The sequence below is a fragment of the Hemitrygon akajei genome, unplaced genomic scaffold (assembly GCF_048418815.1).
Source record: "Hemitrygon akajei unplaced genomic scaffold, sHemAka1.3 Scf000054, whole genome shotgun sequence".
Classification (NCBI taxonomy): domain Eukaryota; kingdom Metazoa; phylum Chordata; class Chondrichthyes; order Myliobatiformes; family Dasyatidae; genus Hemitrygon; species Hemitrygon akajei.
Genome location: NW_027331940.1, coordinates 1 through 3,970, shown reverse-complemented (window position 1 = coordinate 3,970; position 3,970 = coordinate 1). Strand labels below are relative to the sequence as shown.

General features: G+C 48.9%; 2 non-coding genes across 2 annotated transcripts; one reads left to right on the top strand and one right to left on the bottom strand.

Annotated features, from left to right (window-relative positions):
- trnas-uga (transfer RNA serine (anticodon UGA)) lies at nucleotides 1–82 on the bottom strand. The gene has a single exon. It is a non-coding gene; the product is annotated as a tRNA-Ser (tRNA).
- A 3,749-nt stretch (nucleotides 83–3,831) lies between these two features.
- On the top strand, nucleotides 3,832–3,904 carry trnav-cac (transfer RNA valine (anticodon CAC)). The gene has a single exon. It is a non-coding gene; the product is annotated as a tRNA-Val (tRNA).
- Nucleotides 3,905–3,970: the final 66 nt, after the last annotated feature.

The following is a 3,970-nucleotide window of genomic DNA, read 5'->3' as shown; positions in this document are numbered from 1 at the left end:
CGCTGCGAGCAGGGTTCGAACCTGCGCGGGGAATCCCCATTGGATTTCAAGTCCAACGCCTTAACCACTCGGCCATCGCAGCTCCATCAATGTTCAGCACCTACCGTAGCACTGCACCTGAAGTGAGGGTTGTACTTGATTTATTTTCGGTAACGGAAAAGGTGATTCATCGATCCAATACAAGTAGTATAATTCGACAGCTTTGGAATTTGTTTCAACACAGTTATGTCAGAACGTGAATGTGGAGGGATAATACTGCCGTCAGTATCGTAAATGAAGGAGATTTCCATTGTTGGGGATAAAGGTCAGGATCAGAATCAGGTCTATAATGACGGACATATGTTAACATTACAATGTTGCTTATATATTCTACCCCTCCTGAACCGAATGTTAAAATTGCATTTGCCTTACTTTACCGCTGACTAAGCCTGGAAGTAAACATTTAGGGAATATTGCACAAGGTCTCTTTGCACCTCTGATTTCTGAAAAACATCCGCATTTAGAATCTTTTTTATCCTTTCTTCCAAGGTGCATCACTGTACCACACGATGATTTATTTGACAAATCTCCGCCCTTTCTCCTCAACTGTCTTTGATCTTAAATGTGCTTCGAATCTTTTGAGTTATTTAACACGTTGAAGTCAGGCTGCCTTTTTTATATTCTCCTTTCTTCAGCCTAACTTCCTTCTTTCAGAGTGGAGTGACAGTCATAATTCTCCAGTCATCAGGATCTATTCTCGAATATCAAGTCAAGTCACTTTTATTGTCATTTTGACCATAACTGCTGCTACAGTACATAGCAAAAATGAGACAACTTTTTCAGGACCATGGGGCGTTACATAACACAGTACAAAAAAAACTAGAGTGAACTACGTAAAAAACAACACAGAATAAAACTAGCTAGACTACAGACCTACCCAGGACTGCATGAAGTACACAAAACAGTACAGGCATTACAATAAATAATAAATAATAATAAATAATACCGCTTAGTCAGCGGTAAAGGAAGGCAAATGCAATTTTAACATAATAATTTAATAATAATAATAATAATAATAATAATAATAATAATAATAATAATAATAATAATAATAATAATAAATAATAATAATAATAATAAGACAATAGGGCAGTAAAGTGTCAATCCAGGCTCTGGGTATTGAGGAGTCTGATAGCTTGGGGGAAGAAACTGTTACATCGTCTGGTCGTGAGAACCCGAATGCTCCGGTACCTTTTTCCCAGACGGCAGGAGGGAGAAAAGTTTGTAGGAGCGGTGCTTGTGGTCCTTCATAATGCTGTTTCCTTTGCGGATGCAGCGTGTAGTGTAAATGTCCGTAATGGCGGGAAGAGAGACCCCGATGATCTTCCCAGCTGACCTCACTATCCGCTGCAGGGTCTTGCAATCATTAATGGTGCAGTTTCCGAACCAGGCAGTGATGCAGCTGCTCAGGATGCTTTCAATACAACCCCTGTAGAATGCGATAAGATGGGGGTGTGGGAGCCATTGTGAATTTTCCGTCAGCCATGCTAGTGCCCCTTTCCAATCCACCTGGCCCGCTCCAGACTTGGGTCGCTGTTCTTTTCTGCCAGTAACGGTTCCAGGACTATTATCGTCCCTGATTTTATTTCTGCGAGTGACGGGGTCGAGGACAGTTATGGTCCCTGATTTCTTTATTCTGCGTGTGTGTCTGATCATAAGACCCTGGGGTATATTCAGACCGCCAAACGATTGAACTCCCGCCAGGCCCGTTGGGCATTGTTCTTTGGACGGTTCAAGTTTACCCTCACGTACTGTCCAGGATCCAAGAACGGGAAGCCGGACTCGCTATCCCGCCAGCATGATTCCAAGGATGACACCTCCATTCCCGAGACGATCCTCCCACCATCCTGCGTGGAGGCCACCCTCACTTGGGAGATCGAGGCTAAAGTAAAGGAATCCCAGCGGGACGACCCCGACCCAGGGAATGGACCCGGCGATCGCCTGTACGTGCCCGTCTCCGTCAGGTCTCAGGTTCTCCACTAGGGGCACAATCCCGGTTCACCTGCCACGCCGGGAGTGATCGGACCCTGGCTCTCCTAAGGAAGCACTTTTGGTGGCCGTCCATGGAGGGTGCACCCGTTCTTATGTCTCTGCTTGTTCCATCTGTGCCCGGGGAAAGGACTCTAATCGACCACCCGCGGGTCTTCTTCGTCCTCTACCTGTCCCTGGGTATCCCTGGTCACACATCGCCCTAGACCTCGTCACCGGTCTACCCCTTCCCGCGGAAACACCACTGTCCTCACCGTGGTGGACCGATTCTCCAAGGCGGTGCACTTTATGGCCCTCCCTAAACTGTCTTCCTCTCAAGGAACGGCAGATCTTCTCGTCTTCCGCCTCCACGGAATCCCCGCGGACATCGTATCCGATCGAGGTCCCCAGTTCGTCTCGCAGCTATGGAAGGCCTTCTGTCGAGCCTTAGGTGCATCGGCCAGTCTGTCATCCAGCTTCCACCCCCAGTCGAACGGGCAGACGGAATGGGTCAACCAAGACCTGGTGGCGACGCTACGCTGTGTAACGGCAAACAAGCCGTCGACCTGGAGCGGCCACCTCCCGTGGGTTGAGTACGCCCACAACTCTCTGGTGAGCTCGGCCATTGGGAGGTCTCCGTTCGAGTGCTCCCTTGGGTACCAACCCCCGCTGTTCCCCGCGCAAGAAGGGGAGATTGCCGTACCGTCGGTTCTGGACCATATTGATCGGTGCCGTAAGATTTGAGAGGAAACACGCACGGCCCTACTCAGATCAACAAATCGAAATACGAAGTGAGCCGACTGACACTGGACTCCGGCGCCGGAGGTACCAACCTGGGCAGATGGTGTGGCTTTCCTCCAAAGACATCCCGCTCAAAACTGAATATAGGTAACTCGCCCCTCGCTTCCTGGGACCATTCAAGGTTGAAAGGATTATCAATCCCACAGCGGTCCACCTAAAGCTGCCAAGGTCCATACGCATTCACCCAACTTTTCATTTGTCTCAGTTAAAGCCAGTTTCCGTCAGCCCCATGTGTCCCCCTGCTGAGACTCCCACACCTGCCCGTCTCATCGACAACCATCCGGCATTCACCGTCCGAAGACTACTGGATGTGTGCCGTCGGGGCCGGGGTCTCCAATACCTGGTGGACTCGGAGGGGCATGGTCCTGAAGAGTGTTCCTGGGTCCCTTGCTCTTTCATCCTAGACCCTTCCCTCATCCAGGACTTTCATCGGGACCATCCAGACAGGCCTGGAGGATCGCCGGGAGGCTCCCGTTGGTAGGGGGGGGGGGGGAGTGGTATTGTCATGGTCCCTTCTGGCACCTGGCTATCTTCCTCAGGAATTGGGCCTCAATCACCTCGTTTAGTTCTCAATCATTCCCATTTTCCACTAAATACAAACACCTGTTTTCCATCAGCAAATGCAGTATAAAAACCATATTATCACAACTAGAAGGTGCCAGTTCGTTGGTCGACTCGTGTTTGAGTAGCCTCACTCCATGATTCTTAGGACGATCATTTCTGAGTCTAACATCGTTCCTGAATTCTCTACTAAAACCAAGACTCAGGGTAAACACTCCCTTGGCACCCATTCCACGCCCGTGTTCAGCACTTGGGTTCGTTCCACCGCCATGTCCTTGTAATACTCAACTTATACCCATATTCCAGGGAATAAAGACCTGAACTATTTAATACGTGTTACTGAAAACGGAAAGAAAGGAACAGTGGGCAATGTTTTGTACTTATTGCTGTGCTTCAGAGCAGGGCGGGGAGGGGGTGCCTCGGGTCATTGCTCAAGAGCCCAAAGCATTAAGGCTTTGCACGGTTTCTGTGGTGTAGTGGTTATCACATTCGCTTCACACGCGAAAGGTCCCCAGTTCAATCCTGGGCAGAAACATTGTCTGGGTTTCAGTGCTTCAAATGAACTTGAGACTCAACTTTTCAGTTTGTGTTCAAGTTTACT